Genomic DNA, 16,715 nt, shown 5'->3' on the forward strand with positions numbered 1-16,715 from the left:
TGGAACCATATTTGAAATGCCTTGTCATAGATCTGTCTGGATAAAGAATAGAGCCCTAATTGACCAAATATTTATTGTGTTCTACTTGTCATTTTGTCATGTGTATATATCAGCACATTTCAATTCTAGTTATATATTTTTTAATGTTTTAACATGACATTACTCCTGCTTTTAATTATTTTTTTTGCAATCCAAAAACATGGCAGACAAACCCAATAGCAGATTAGTCTATTATTAAAACAATTATACTGCTTTATGTTTAATGAATATAATTATTTAATTAACCTTCTCGATCATTGCACTCACATTTTGCAGCAGGGAAGCAGAGTGAATGCATTAACATAACCCTCCTCGCCAACACCAGCTTAATCCAGCCATTAACTCCACCAACAGACTCCTCTAAGCCTCCCTGAGAGTCTTGAGCATTCAGTCATTTCATTTTGTGTTTATTCAGGTAACTGCTTTTCTCATCCTTAAAAATAGGTATTTCCCTAGGTATTAAAGGCTGTTTGAAAGCCCTGTCTCCCAGCCAGTTGAACATTGCTGCTGAAATTCCAGCTTTTCTCTTTTTGTTTTTCTTTAATCACTTTTCTTGGGTCTTTTTCTTGTCCACGGTGAAACTAAAACAAAGCAGTTAAAAACCCAACCATCTTAACATGGTAAACTTATGTCAAAAATTTAATCAAAGGCAAATACATTGGATGACAATTTGATATACACCCTTCTTAAAATGCTGAGATTTTGTTTTAGACTTTGACTGGGCCATTGCAAAACTTAAAATGTCCCTTAAACAAGGCATTCTTTTGTTGTTTTTGGAAGAATGCTTAAACTCAAGTCCCTCTTAACAGTCCAAAGCATGATGCTGCCACCACCATAATCACTGGTTAAAGTTAAAGTTTGGTTTACAAGACTACAATGCATTCTCTTTCAATGTTTTAAAAGAGTTAGATGTACAGATTACTTTTTTTTATTGCTTCTTTTATTACTTTTTTGCATGAGAAAGTTTCCATAGAGGAAAACATGCAACAGGAGATTTGTATCACAATTACAACACTACCAGTAATTGTTGGGGATTCCTCGCCCCTTCAGTGTTGCTGTGTTCCTCTTAGCACTCACTGATCATATTCTGGCCTGGGGTCTTTCTTCATGGTGTTTGCATGTTCTCTCTGTGCATGTATGGGTTCTCTGCCACAGTCCAAAAACATGACAGTTAGGTTAATTGGTCTCTCCAAGTTGCCATTAGGACTATGTGTATGTGGTTGTTTGTTCACTATACTGCTTTGTGTTGGACTGGTGGCTGGTCCAGGATGTACCCTGTGACTGCTGGGGATTGGTACCTGCTCCCCTATATATATATATATATATATATATATATATATATATATATATATATATATATATATAGATATATATATATAGATATATAGATAGATAGATAGATAGATAGATATAGATATCAAAAAATAAAGGTAACTCCAAGTCGATCCCACTTCTGTGAAATCCAACTGTCCTCTTAAGAGGTAACACTGATTGATAATCAATTTCACCTGCTATTCAAATGGAATAGACAACAGGTGGAAACTAGAGGCAATTAGCAAGACGCCCCAATAAAGGAGTGGTTCTGCAGGTGGTCCCACAGACCACTTCTCAGTTCCTCTGTTTTCTGGCTTTCACTCCAGTGGCAGCATGAGACGGAGTCCACAACCCACACAAGTGGCTCAGGTAGTGCAGCTCATCCAGGATGGCACATCAATGTGAGCTGTGGCAAGAAGGTTTGCTGTGTCTGTCAGTGTAGTGTCCAGAGCACAGAGACGCTACCAGGAGACAGGCCAGTACATCAGGAGACGTGGAGGAGGCTGTAGGGGGGCAACAACCCTGCAGCAGGACCGCTACCTCTACCTTTGTACTAGGAGGAACAGGAGGAGCACTTCCAGAGTCCTTGAAAATGACCTCCAGCAGGCCACTAATGTGCATGTGTCTGCTCGAACGATCAGAAACAGACTCCATGAGGGTGGTATGAGGGCCCGACATCCACAGGTGGGGGTTATGCTCACAGCCCAACACCGTGCAGAACGTTTGGATTTGGCAGAAAACACCAAGATTGGCAAATTCACCACTGGTGACCTGTGCTCTTCACAGATGAAAGCAGGTTCACATTGAGCACATGTGACAGACGTCACAGAGCCTGGAGACGCCGTGGAGAACATTCTGCTGCCTGCAACATCCTCCAGCATGACCGGTTTGGCAGTGGGTCAGTAATGGGGTGGGGTCGCATTTCTTTGGGGGCTGCACAGCCCTCCATGTGCTCGCCAGAGATAGTCTGATGGCATTAGGTACAGAGATGAGATCCTCAGACCCGTCGTGAGACCATATGCTGGTACAGTTGGCCCTGGATTCCTCCTAATGTAAGACAATGTTAGACCTCATGTGGCTGGAGTGTGTCATCAGTTCCTGCAAGATGAAGGCAATGATGTTATGGACCGGCCCGCCCGTTCCACCATACCTGAATCCATTTTGAGCACATCTGGGACATCATGTCTCGCTCCATGCATTTGTACAGGTCTGGGAGGAGATCCCTCAGGAGACCATCTGCCACCTCATCAGGAGCATGTCCAGGCATTGTAGGGAGGTCATACAGGCACGTGGAGGCCACACACACTGCTGAACATAGTTTTGATTTGTTTTAAGGACATTACATCAAAGTTGGATCCGCCTGTAGTGTGTTTTTCCACTTTAATTTTGAGTGGCTCCAAATACAAACCTCCATGGCTTAATAAATGTGATAATTTTTGTGTGATATTTTTTTTTGCTGTCAGCACATTCACCACTATGTAAAGTATTATATATTATATTAAAGTATTAAAGTAAGTATTGTATTATATTTTATAGAGGTGTGTGTGTGTGTGTATATATATATAAAATTAAGTTCATACTTAAATTTTTGGTTTTGCTTAGCCCCCTATTGAAAAGAAAGTGATTAAATTAAAGGTTACCATCAATTAACACTGTTTTACTCTATAAATAAAAGATATCAATAAAAATATGTATTTTAAGGAAATTTTACACTCCAACAGGTAGCCTTGACTTATTTGGTTGAATTAACGCCAATGAGACAATTTGCCCCTCTCTTGACTTTTACATATGAGATATTTGAGGGGTATCTTGCATGAAAAGCCCAGTTCTGCTCCGGCTTTAATTTTCTACAGATGGTCTCACATTTTCAAGCAACCTGTGATCTTTGGTAGAATTCTTGGGGAAGTTTTGCTGCAGCAACGTATCCCCAAACCATGACACTTCCAGCTTTCCAGTTGGTATAAGGTTCTTTTCCTGAATGGTGTATTTGGTACACCGCAAAAAGCAACTAAAAGTAAGTAAAATTGTATTGAAATTTGTATGTTTTTCCTTGATTTGAGCAGGTAAATAAGACTATTTGCCAATGGAATGAGTGTTTTTACCCCTAAAAATAGATCATTAGATATCCTGCACTTGAAATAAGACGATGGAGATGAACTGTTCTTATCTGAAGTGCAATAATATTATTCCATCGGCAAATAGTCTCATTTACCTGCTCAAATAAAATAAAAATACACTAATATAAATAATATTTTACTCACTTTTAGTTTCCTTTTTGCAGTGTATATGCCAAATATGTCCTCTGTTGTTATGTCTAAATATTTCTAGACTTATCTGTCCAAATAACAAAAATTGTAGTCTTTTGTCTATATTCTCTACGGTACTTTAGTCAGACCTTCATGTTTTTCTTTGAGGGCAAATATTTCACTCTGCAGTGCTCCACTGTAAATTAAACTTCTGCTGCTTCTTTCACTTTTACATTAATAACAGCCAGATCCTGCTGTAATTCTTGAGATCACATTTTGAGATTTTATGACACTTTCTTAAGCAGCTTGGACTCTACTTTCAGGCTAAATTTGCTTGGACGGGCAGACACGGGCATGTTGGCGCTTGTTTTGAATGTCCCCCACTTGGCACTATATTTCAAACAGTGAAACAATTCATTTTAAATATTCTTTAAATCCTTTATGAGAATTGTAAGCTGCTACAATATACGTTCTGAAAGTGTGAAGGTTTAACATTGAAAAGCACACCAACCTCAAAGTCTGATGTTTAATCATGGTCAAACCTCCTTCAAAATCCTGAGTGGCGAAGACCTGATCATGTGCTGCGATTGTGTGCCTTTAGCAATTTTAAGCAAAAATAAATGTTGGTTTTTCCAGACTTCTTCCTCACCAAAATTGCATTTCTTTCATTATGTTTTGCAGAAAAATGTCAAAGGTGTGTGCTTCAGTTTTTATTGTTTACATTATTTATTTAAGTTTATTTGGTAGGGACAGACACATCGACATAGACAAACTGAACAAAATAGTAGTCCCATGTTTGCGTCACAGTGCAATAGCAACAGCTAATTCGCAGCACTTGTCCCTAGATGGGCTTTAAAAAGTACTTCTAAAAATTGAAGTGATAATCATTTAAAATAGCACAACATAATGTTGACAACATCTACAAACAAACAGTGAAACATAAAAACATCAAAAATGGTTACAGTTTTGTTTTTTGAACATACTAAAAGTGGTTACACACTTTAAATCAACTGGAGGTGAGTTCCAAACTGCAGATCCTCTCACGGACAGAGCACTTTGAGCAATTATTTAATTCCTCAGATAGTTAAGATGGAGATCAAACATCCATAAGTCCAAATATGTTTCAGGTATGTTAGAAAAACCCACAGGCATTTGTAGGGTATCCTTGACTGACATCTTTGTACATTTAGATTCTTATAATCCTTTCTTACCTCTAAGCAAAAATGGATTTTGATAAAAGACGAATATGATCCGATATAAGTGAAAATAAGAATACTTTTTAGATGAACTTTATTTCTGGGTGATCAGAGAGATCAGGTGTTGAGTGGAATGGGCTGAATGCAGAATTTGAATCCAAAGGTGCTTCGATGAGGCAGTTTGTTTCTTTTGGCTGAAATGTACAAATTATACTATGATGGATTATTTAACATTAGGAGTGAATACATTTGTCAAGTGTTCTATTATTGTCTCAATTATTAATGACAGGAAAATGACGTTTTAACAGAGGTTTGTAAACCTTTTGAGAACCATTTGTAAGATAGGGTTTAAATCAGTTTTGTAAATAATGAGAAATAACAAAGATCTTAAAAAAGCAGATACTGCCTAAATCAATGCATCACAAACTGTAGCCTTGTTTATTATATATATATATATATATATATATATATGCAAATGAGGCTGAATATAATGGGTAAATGCAGAGTCAGTAGCTGCCTCCTGCTGCAGTGGGAGTCAAAAGATGTACAAACTGTGCTTTCTGTACATGCATAATTCTTATAATGAGCTCCTCATCTGCACACGCGTACATGAAACGAAGTGAGCAGCATGGGGTTGTGTGTGAGCGCTGGTGTTGGGGCGGGGGTTGGGGGGGGGGCTTTGTCTGTGATAACTATCTCTGACTGGGTTAGGGCGAAGGTCTGTGATATCTCCCAGCCATCGACACACAGCGTTGCTGTTAAGACTCACCCCACAAGCACCCTGTCTTCCTCACCTTTCCTTCACTTCTTCCCACCTCTCCTCAGACTCCCAAGTATTTCCAGCATCTCTGTATTTCAAATTCAGGGTGCGACCGGAGGGGCCTGCTGTAGTGTGACCACCACCCGACTCCTCCTGCCGCCTTCGCCTCCTCAGATCCCTTCTCTACCCTTTTTCGCGCTGGACTTCTCTTTCCTCACGTCCGCCCCTCCGCCCCTCCTTCCTCTCCTCCTCAGCCTTCTGCGGCTGCATCTGACTGCACAGGTCTGTTTGGCATGCAGGAGGCTCCTGAGGCCTGGCGCGTCTAAAGGGCAGGGTGCCCAGAGGCAGGAGACGCGGCCCCACTGACAAACACCGTCTATCCGAGACCCCGAGTAGCCAGCACAGCCGGCCGTGTGTCCAGCCTCGTGCAATTTCCCAAACCTCCAATTCACGTCTACGCCCTCAGCCCTGAAAGTTGGGCTCGTAACCTTTGCTTTATTTTCAAAAGCAGGCGGCTCATCTGCTCTCAGGTGTTAAATATCATACACACGGATCAAAGGATCTGGCTTTTTCGACGGAACGAAGTATGAACTCCGCTGAGGAGAGGCTGGATGGGGAGCGGCGACAAAGATGAAAACCACGCGAGGAAAAATGGAAGAACGAAGGACAAGGAGTGTAACTCCTATTCAAGGCGCAAAAACCGTCTCCCCGAATCCCTCGCTTTATCATTCCCCTCCATATTTTTTTTACTTTTTCAAATGCATTTACATGTGCTGAGGTATTTCCCCCGGGAGCACGACTCTAATTCAGGGGGTAAGATAAGCCATCAAAGTTAGTGACAGAGAGGGCGTACGGGTGACTCAATGACAGGCTGAGCAGGAGACAAGTCGGGGAAGGCTGTCATGACTTATGCTCATGCACGCAAACAGCACACAATGATTTCAGTTGCTCAAACCGCACCTTTTCCTCACTTTATAAAGACGTTATAAGACAAAGAGGAAAGGTGGTTTTGCAACCGTGCACACACACACACACACACAGACACACACACACACATCCTCTCATACAGTGCATACGCTTCTGCACGTACAATGGCATTTTCTCCCCAACAACTGCTCTTGTTTAGTATGCGCTTCCTTTGGTCTTGAGGAGGAATGATCCTCACTCTAATGAACTAGGGCCTGCCACTTGAATGTAAAACAGGATTTAACCCGTCTTCAATGTCAGAGCCCCTCCCTGGGGCTGCTTCAGACAACACACACATACGTATTCAGCAAGATGCATGCAGAACACACACCCGCGCGCCCGCGCACTCCCACACGCACGCATTCATACATTGCGACGCGTGCCTGCATATATAGTTTCTCATAAGTGAGACTCTCTCTGCTCCTTTGTGTTCATTTCGAACCAATTTATGGCCCGAGTCTTTTCTGAAACCGTCACTCTCGGGTGATGTCCTGCCAGGGGTTGCTCTCATCTGCTCCATATGTTGCCTTTTTATTAAGGATTTTTATTGTTTTTGTCCACTTGAGGGAAATGAAAGATTGTCCATTTGGTCTCTTCATAATAACGTATGAACAAGTATAGTCGGTAACACAGAAATGTTTGTATTTACTTCTTTTTTCTTAAACTCCTATTTGTTTGCGTATGTTGTACGTCAGTGCTTTACACTTTCTCACTTTTTGTCAAATAACTGAAAATCTCACCGAAATTAAACGGGGGGTTTATGTGTAACAAACCGTAGACTGGAAATGGCAGGCTAATGATACATGGTTGTCAAAAACTGTAACAAAATAAAGTGAAAGGTTTGGCATTGATTTGTATTCGGTCCCCCTTTACTCTGGTACCCTTGAATAAAATCCAGTTCAAACAACTACCTTCAGAAGTCATTTACAGAGCATTGCAAAGGCCTTCTCCCCTTGTTGGCTTTTTACCTATTTTGTTACATTTTGTCACAACCTGTGATTCAAATGTTTTAATCTTATTTTGTGATTGATCTGCACAAAGTAAAAAATATAAAAAAATAACTCAAAATAATGAAAAAAACTATTATTGCCATGTGTCTATGTAGCTGCCATGTTAAAGTTAAGCCCCTAGAAAGTTCTAGTGAAACCGATCACTTTCAAAAATCACATAATTAGTGAAATGAAGTCCCTCTGCACTGCAAGAAGAAACTAAAAGTAAGCAGAATTTTCTTGAAATGAGTGTATTTGCACATGATTTGAGCAGGTGAATAAGATTATCTGCCAAAGGAATATGATTTTTGCACTTTAATAGGAACAACCCATCTCCTTCATTTTATTTCAAGTTCAGTATAACTAATTATCTTAATTTAGGGGAAAAAAGCTCATTCTATTGGCAGATCATCTCATGTACTTGCTCAAATCAAGTGCAAATACATTCCTATCAAGAACATTTTCTTTTCTTTTTGTTCATTTGTGTGTGTGCAGTCTAAGTTTAACGTTATCTGTCAGCAAAAACACACCTTCTCTGAAAGGCACTAGAGGCTGCAAAACCACAAAGCAAGAAGCATCACACCATGAAGACCAAGGAGCTCTCCAAACAAGTCAGGGACAGGGTTTTTGAGGGGTACAAGTCAGGGCGTGGTTATAAAAAAAATATCCAAATCTTTGATGTTTTCCCTGGAGCACAAATCCATCATCTTTATATAGAAAGTGCATGTTACCAAAACAAACCTGCCAAGAAAGGGCCACACACCAGTACTTACAGACCAGGCAAGGAGGGCATTAATCAGAGAGGCAGCACAAAGACCAAAGGTAACCCTGAAGGAGCTTCAGAGCAAAGATTGGAAGCTCTGTCCATAGGACTACAATAAGCCGTACCCTCCATGGAGCTGGGGTTAATGGAAGCGTGATCAGAAAAAAGCACCTATTATATTAAAAATAGGACGTTTTGAGTTTGCCAATAGGCACATGGGTAATTCCCCAAATATATGGAAGGTCAAATTAAACTAAAATCTAACTTTTTAGCCACTGTCTGGGGCAAACCCAACATCCCAACAGTGAAACATCGTCGTAGTAGCAGCATTATGCTGTGGGGATGATTTTCCACAACTGAGGGAAAGATGGATGGAGCTAAATACAGGGATATTCTAGTCTGCCTGGGATTTGAAACTGGGATGGAGGTTCACCTTCCAGCCAGACACTGACCTGAAGCATGCTGGTAATCATCTTGTCATTGCAACGTACGTTCCAATGAAACTTGTGCTCTACATTTAACTCATCCCTTGGGGAGCAGTGGGCTGCCAGGGTGTGATGCCTGGGGTGCAATCTAGGGCTAAGGGTCTTGCTCAGGGCCCAAAAGTGGCAGCCTGTGGAAGTGGAACCCAGAACCTCCAGGATGAAAGTGCGATGCTAAACCACTAGTTTAGTGCTCTAACCACTGCCTAAAAGTAAAGCAACACTAGAGTGATTAAAGGGGAAACATTTAAAAGCGTTGCAATTGGTCTAGTCAAAGTCCAGACCTCAATCCAACTGAGAATTTGTGGCAATACTTGAAGATTGTTGTTCACAAGTGAAAACAATCAAACTTGAAGGAGCAGTTTAGCCTTGAGGAATGGGCAAAAATTCAGGTGACATGATGTGGCGAGCTCATTGAGACGTGTCCAAAGCCACTAGCAGCTGGAATTGCAGCAAATGGTGGCTCTAAAAAAAGTACTAATTTCAGGTATGGGCAGTCCTACGCGCTGACGTTTTTGTTATTTTGTCCTATTAGTCGCATGCGTCACAATTCGAAAATCTTCTTTGTAGGCATTTGCTGTAAATGTAATTTAAAACTTTCAGACAATCGATTCTAATTCCAGGCTATGAGGCAACGAAACAGGTCAAATAACAAGGGGGGTTGTTACTTTTGCAAGGCTCTGTAAATAGTCACAAAACAGTGGTTCTGTGAAGACCTTAATAATTATCTCCCCTTTACTCCGAGTTCCCTTAAGGAACGTCGCCTCCCAAGCACAGAGAGCATTAATCAGAGAAGCGGTCAAGAGGTCCATCTTTGCAGAGATCTACAGCTACGGTGACAGGACAACTATTAGTCATGTACTTCCACCTTTATGGAAGAGCAGCAAGGTTGTTGAATTGTTGAAAGAAGGCCACAAGCTGTGTCGGAGATGCGGCAAACAGGTCAAACACGGAGCTCTGATATCATCAGGCACGAAATGCTGGACTGTAAAAGGTAGCAGAATCCTGCTTTGGGGATGTTATTCTTCAGGAGAGACAGGAAGGTTGGTCTAAGTTGAAGATGGATGGAGCTAAATGCGTGCAAAGGTGAGGCAGGAAACCACTTGAGACAGGAAGCTCACCGTCCAGCAGGAAAATCCCCCTAAACATGCAGTCAGAGCTACAGCAGAAGGATTTGTAAAGCAGATTCATGTTTTAGGACGGGTTGGATCTAATTCAAATTAAGAATTATTGGCAAGACTTGAACATTGAAATTCCTCTATATGAGCTGAAACTACTTTGAAAAGAAGAACAGGCAAAAATGTGAGCCACTGAATGCAGATAGAAAGGCACCCTAAATACTTGCAGCTTTAATTGTAGGGAAAGGTGGCTCTATGAACTATGAAAACAGTATGGTGAATACAAGTGTACGCTACATTTTTAGAATTTTATTTGTAAAAACCGTTTTAAAAACTTTGCCCTTCATAATTAAATATAAGTGTATCTTCTTTTTATGTTTCTGCCAATATACAATCCAAATAAAATTATCAAGGTATATTATTACTTTTGCAAGGGGCTGTATATGTGCTAAAAAGCTGCAACCCGTAGTCTGTTAAACATTTTATTAAGCTGCCTGTCACTGGCTAGTGTTGAAATACTTACACATTTACAAAATGCAAAAGTAAATGAGGAACAAACCTGCAGATCTTTAAAGTGAGCCACTTGAATACAAAGTCAGACTTTTCATTAGGTTAATCAAAAAGATGAGCAAGAGTGAAGAAAATACAACAAAATCTTGATTTGTGCTCCTCTACTGGAATATTTTATTGTTATCTTCATCTGCATAATTGTTTTTTCTTCTTTTTTTTTTAATCTTTACATTTGTTCATTTTCTTTGATGGGTGGCTGACATATTCACAAACATGTGAGGAGGATAATGTTAGATTCACAGTGATGGGCATAGGGGTTAGCTTTTTTTTTTTTTTTTAATTCAGCAACAACAAGAACAAAAGACAGAAACAAAAAGACACCCACACACAAGCAAATGCACACTCGGAACAGCATCCACACTCGCATTTTTACACTGGTAAACACCCGAGAACAAGTGCGCTCCCACACTTGGCATTTGTGACGGCTACAACATATGCGTGTATTGCACACAGCAGATTGAATGGTTTTCTTCCCCCCCAAACGTCGGACTTGGAACATCAGGTTTGTGTGTGAACTAAATCCTCAGCGGATACTAACGATAATCTCAATTTGGAGGCAAAAAAACGGCCTCAAAATTCCAAAGATATGACATTTTTTTTTCTGTGTTTTAGCGGCCGGTGCAAAAGACCTCATTCCAAAGTGCTAGTAAACAATTTCTTAGTTCATATTTTTTATAATTTATGGAAACTACCCAATAGTCTGGATGTATCATTGCAGAGATATTTTTTTTTTTGTGTGAAAAGGGTCAAAGTTTAGGATTTTAATGTTTTCAAAATGCAAACTCCCAAGTTGTGAGTGTTTTATCTAATACAAGCACAAATTGAAAAGTAGAAAATGCATTTTTTTTTCAGTCATAGTCATGAAAAGCATTTTAATTAGTATAAAACACTAGTTTTCCTTTCATTTTGAACCATGTATAGCACCTACCACCTTTATTGGCACCCCTGGTAAACATCTAAAAAGCCTTAAAACAAATTGATCTGATATTGCAGAAACATTATCTCACAGTGAAAAATCGGTGAGCTTTGGAAACGTATGTCCCTCTCTTACAATCTTCCTCACTGTACATGTAGACAATATGAGCTTGACTCTTTGTCCAGCCTAGTTTGCTGCTGATAAAACTTTAAATCCTGGTTCTGACTGCCATAATGGAATAATCTACTGTACAATATTTACCTGATCAGCTCTTTTTTTTTGTTTCATTCACCAGTTTAATAATTTACTTAGTAATTTACCTAAATCCCTTGAACCTATGGGTTGGTATCAGAATATCATAAAATAATGCTTTTATAAAAAAATGAAAAAAAAAATGGCAACAAGTATGTTTAATGCTGTTAACTTATCGTAACTTGTCATTAAATTCTAATAATATTATCTGTAACATTTGTTACTCTCATTTTGACACATAAACTTAAGTGAAAATATACAAAAACACATACTAAATTTAGTATTAGTTTTCAAGCACTTATTGCACAAAATAATTGACCTTTTTGTCTCATTATAAACCAACACGAGTATAACAAACTGATATTTGGTGGGTAATTATTCAGGCTATCCGTTCCGGTAGCCAATCTGCTCTTAGTCAGCTGTCAGACTGAAATTACTGTTTGCTTGCAACAAATTTCATGGCTTTCTTCTTAATAAGAGCGGAGGGAGGCGCTCTTTCAGTTTCTACAAAGTGATTATCCATGCATATTTACACATATTTGCAACAAAATGTGCAAATATGTGTAAATATTCTTGCATTATTCTCTTTTTTTTATTATTTTATTTTGGACTTAATTTATACTTGGCTGAGCCAAAATTCTCCTTTGATCTCATTATTCCATTTAAGTGACAATAAAGATATCTTTGATTACTTCAGAAATAATTCAGAACAGCTAAACTTGTGTTCCTTGTAAATAAGAACAAAGTGTAGTGCTCTTATTTAAGCCAGCTGACTGGCAGTGTGCAGCAACAGCTGGGAAAAAAACAAAACTAGGACTAGGTTTGAGTGAAATACTGTGGTTTTAAAATGGCTATCATTTTTAAACCTTGCTACACCTTGATACTGGAAAAATGCCCATTTCTCGTCCCCTGACACTCCTATAATTTTTTTAAAAAGTATGCTTTTCCTTACCTTATATTAGCATTCAAATTAAAAGCAGGTATTTACTGTGAAATTATGGTGCTGCAATAAAAGATGAATTCATCTGTACATCTTTACCGGAGATGCTAATAAATGTCGAGAGCCTCGTTCCTCTACTTTAATTTAAGTCCTTATTTCAGGTTGACTGGTTTTATTTATTGACCTCAAATGGTCATATTTTAATGACCACTGAGGGTCTATTTATCGACCTGTCTTTTTTCTTTTTCCTTTTTTTTTTTTTTTTTACACAACTACCACAACCCCCTCCCTCTTCAGTGCTCTGTGGTCAGTCTATATTATTAACGACCACTTCTGTTGTTTTCTGTTTTAACAGGATCAAACATCCGAGTCACCAAGTGCATCGAGTTCACGCCGGAACAAATTTCAGTAAGTGCTCATAAAAAACACAAGAGGTCCAGGTGACAAAAACACTTTCTGTCCCGCACCGTTTTCCTCCCCTAAACATTCTCAGAAATATACTTTTTTCAAAACATATAAGACGGAAAAGAACGGAACGAGTACTTGGATGACATTGCACATCCAATAAAAACTATGTTATTTTTTTTTTTCTGTTTGGACGCAAAGATCCTACGTCAACGTGTTAATGTTTAAAATAAAACAATAAAAAACAAAACGACAATATGGCTTTCATACACAAACGCAACCTCAACTTGATAAAGAATATACTATAATTAACACTTAGTCAAACAAATTACCATCTTATATTCAAACAACAACCGTCTGCGATGCGGTTTCCTCTCTGGAATGTCTGGGACCACATTATTCACGGTTTTGTCCCAACACTGTGCTTTAAGTATGGCTGACTGATGAACACATCTGTAATATCTTTCAGAGATCAGATATAAAACATCAAAAGTCATCTCTATCTATATTAAGGGAAACCTTACAGTTAAACTCTCCTCCGGAGCCCAGTGAAAGAGATACTTTTTTTTTTTTTATATAATACTGCAATGATAAAAAGGTTTTACTCCAAATGTCTCTTTCGTCCCTCCCAACAACGTGTCCGCCTCCTTCTACTGTTTCCGCTGGATTAACTGGAGTAAAAGTGACATGGGTGTAAGCTGAGGATCTTCGTGGTTTCGTTCGTAGCTATGTACAGTATGGCTTCTCCAAGTGGAAGAGACACAGAAAGCATTGCGGTCGTCTAGAGAAAGACAGAGCAGAGTTTATTATTGTTGCGGAGATGAGAAGTCTTTAGGGACAGCCAGTCAAAAGTGTCCATGTCATGTTTTTCTCTGAGAGCCGCTGTCACTGGTTCAGAGTAAATTTTGTGTCGTATTCTTCAGATTGCGGTTATTCAGCTCATTGTCCAATTAGTAATGTCCTTAGAGGCCTAATGTCCCGTCTTTCGTGCCCTTTTCGGTGTCTCTCGGTCTGTCATGTCACTCCGTTTTTTTTTTTCATTTCCCCTCTCTCCTTCTCCCCCCCGGTGAGGTTCAGTCCTCCTCTGTGCCCGCAGCCCCCCTCAATCCATTCATACAGAAAGGCAGGCCGGAAGAGAAAGGGCTGTCAGACGGCGAGAAACCACTGAAGGGTGGCAGCCCGGCCAGCCGCTGTAAGTGTGGGAAGAAGGTCGGCGGGGGTCCCTTGTGGTGATCCGATCGTAGCTGCAGGCCGTCACCGTGCCCGTTGCCATGATGGTGGGAGGGGGGGCAGCTCCGGCGGAGCGTTTAGCGGGATAGTGCTCGGGGCGTAAAGGCTCTGAGGCCCTGCGGGCGAGAGCAAGGGGGATGAAAGAGGACCCGTCCTGCCGCGCCGCCTGCCAGCTCTGGAGCAGCTCGAAGTCGGGGCCCTTACCTGCGCCGCCACCAGCGGCGCCGAGACTGACCGCCCCGAGACAGCCCTGTCCTCAGCGGCTGGGGGAGGACACGACATGGCGGGGGACAGGGCCGGGGAGGGAGGGGTGAACAAGCCTTTCGGCGGGGCTTCGCTGCTGGACGAGGAATCGGGGATCGGGGGGTGGGGCTGTCGCAGTTGAGGCTACTGGACGGCGTGTGTGCGTGCGACGGCTGGGGCTGAGAGGTGTGCGTGTGGGAGGTGGAGGTTTGAGTGTGTGACCCCCAGCAGCACCTCCAGTGGTCAGGACTTGCTGTTCAGTCTGATGGTGGGACTGCCAGGCATGGTAGACGGGGTCACCACGCTCTTCAGCTGCTGGATAACAGCCCGGCCGTTGTGCACCCTGCCCGCTCTGTCCCCTCTGGTCGGGGTGTCCCCTCCTCTGCTACTGTTTGCCCCCTCCGCGCTTGTCTTCCTGCTTCAGTCTGTCACTGTCCCCCCCCTGGTCCCACTCCGGCTCGTCCTCCTCGTCCCCCCTCGCTTTCACTTGCCAGGTCTGAGGAGGCTGACACGGCCTCCTCTGTGTGTCGCAGTTCCTCCAGGCGACGGCGACTTTCAGGAGGCGCTCCCTCGTTGTCAGACCTCAGCAGGCGCTTTCCTCCTCTCCTCTGATTGGACGGCGGGGGGCAGCGAATTTCTCTCTAGCTTTACTGTCAGGGTCACTTTTTCCTGCTGAACTCTTCCCCTGTGTTTGACCTGAGGAGGAAAAGAGCTCATAGTGAAGAGAAGGAGTTCCTCACCAAACCTCGGTGTATTTTCTCTATGATTTTACTATGTGACAGACCAACGCAAAGTAGTGAATATAGCAAAGTAGATGGAATAAAACGATACATGGTTGTCAATTAATTTTACAAATACAGATTTGTAAAGTAGGGTGTACATTTGTATTCAGCCTCCCTGGGAAAAACATTTGTGAAACAAATTTTTTGCCGCGATTACAGCAGCAGGTCTTTCAGGACTTCTCTACCAGCTTTGAACTTCTAAAATGGTAATTTAATCCATTCATTGCACACTTTGACTGGGCCATTCTAACAAATGAATCCACTTTGTTTTAAACCATATAATGGACGTTTGGGTGTATGTCTGGGGTCTTTGTGCTGCTGGAAGCTGAAACCTTTGCCCCGGTCTCGAGTATTTTGCAGCTTCCATCAGGTTTCCTTCCAGGATTGCCCTGCACTTTTATACACAGAGCATAAATACACTGCAAAATATTCCTGCATCATGATGCTGCCACCTCCGCGTGTCAAATTGATTATGATGTGCTAGAGGTGGTTCTTAGCACAGCGTTTAAAAAAAGGGCCAAAAAGTTCATTTTTAGCCAGATTTACCATCCGCATGCTCTCTGGGTTGGCTTTTGAGAAACTGCAAACAAAACCCTGGATGGCTTCCTTTCAGCAATGGATTTCTTTTTGCTGCTCTTCTATGAAAGCGAAATATGTAGAGTGCATGGCTAATAGTTGTCCTATTGGTAGATCCTTTCACCTAAGCTTTGCATATCTGCACTGCCTCAAGAGTCACCATTTACCTCTTGGTGGCTTCTCTGATTATTGCTCTCCTTGTTCAGCCTGTCAGTTTAGGTGGACAGTGATGAATAGTGACGAATCGAACGGTACACTTTCACATGTCCCTTGTATGGTATATTGTTTTGAAACCTAAGCTTTAGAGTTTACAACATGTTTATTCCCCTGCCATGTCTGCTCTGTCACAGAAAAGCTCTATTTCCAGAGAGTATAGTAACACACGGGTCGACACCATTTACTAGTTAGGTGACTTCTGAAAGCTATTTGGTACATTTTGCAGCAATGTCAAAATAAAGGAGGCATAATCCAAATTAATGCCCAATTTTCACAATTATTTGCTAAAAAAATTTTAAAACCAAATATCCTCTTCCCTCCCACTTCACAAATATGCACTGCTTTTTGCTGGTTTATCAAATAAAATCCCAGTGAAACACCTAGAAATTTCTGGTTGCAACTGCAAACAAAAAAGTTTGCAGGTGTGAATACTTTTGCAAGTAACTCTCCACTGACGTCTTTTCTACAGGCAAGACGAGTCGTGTGCTCTACCTCGGGCCTGTGGGGAGCCATCAGTGGGGGGCGAGCTGACTCGGAGTCTCTCCGCTCTTATGCTCTCCGGTAGCTGCAGCAGATCCAGGGGTGTGTCGGGCATCTCAGTTCGACTGGATGGATAGAAAAGAGAGGTAGAAATATGAACGAATGATCAGCCACTTAAATCCACTTACATTTAAAAACAAACCCAACAGCACTAGTTTTGAGTGAATACTAA

General features: G+C 41.2%; 1 pseudogene; it reads right to left on the reverse strand.

Annotated features, from left to right (window-relative positions):
- Window positions 1-13,865: 13,865 nt before the first annotated feature.
- The window catches only part of LOC118566765, a 3,949-nt pseudogene continuing 1,099 nt past the window's right edge, over window positions 13,866-16,715 (reverse strand).

The sequence above is a fragment of the Fundulus heteroclitus genome, chromosome 18 (genome assembly GCF_011125445.2).
Source record: "Fundulus heteroclitus isolate FHET01 chromosome 18, MU-UCD_Fhet_4.1, whole genome shotgun sequence".
NCBI classification, from domain to species: domain Eukaryota; kingdom Metazoa; phylum Chordata; class Actinopteri; order Cyprinodontiformes; family Fundulidae; genus Fundulus; species Fundulus heteroclitus.